Below are 472 nucleotides of genomic sequence, written 5' to 3'. Positions count from 1 at the left end.
GAACAAGTGTTGAAGAATTCTTTGTATCAAGATCCCATGATGCTGCAGTGTCTGACAGTTGTGATGAATGATGTATGATGTCACCATGGTTGTTTAATACATTTATAGATGGAGCTGTACGAGAAGTAAAGCAGGGGTGTTGGGGAGAGGAGTGGGATTGCAAGACAAAGAATTCAACACAAAATGGGAGTTGTGACAGTTGCTTTTTACTGATGATACTGTGCTTTTTGGAGATTCTGAAGAGAAGTTGTGAAGGCTGGTAGACGAATTTCAGAGAGTTTGTAAAAGAAGAAAATTGAAAGTAAACATAGGAAAGAGCAAGGTGATGATGATGAAAAATGATTAGGTAATAAAAGATTGTATATCAGACTGGAGGGAGGGAGTATGGAGGAAGTGAATGTTTTCAGATATGTGGGAGTGGACTTGTCGCAGGGTGAGTCACAGAACTGAAGAGTGGAACAAAGTGATTGGT

Source organism: Cherax quadricarinatus, chromosome 33 (assembly GCF_038502225.1).
Source record: "Cherax quadricarinatus isolate ZL_2023a chromosome 33, ASM3850222v1, whole genome shotgun sequence".
In the NCBI taxonomy this organism is placed as follows: domain Eukaryota; kingdom Metazoa; phylum Arthropoda; class Malacostraca; order Decapoda; family Parastacidae; genus Cherax; species Cherax quadricarinatus.
The sequence above is the reverse complement of the archived record's forward strand: the minus strand, read 5'-3'. Positions refer to the sequence as shown.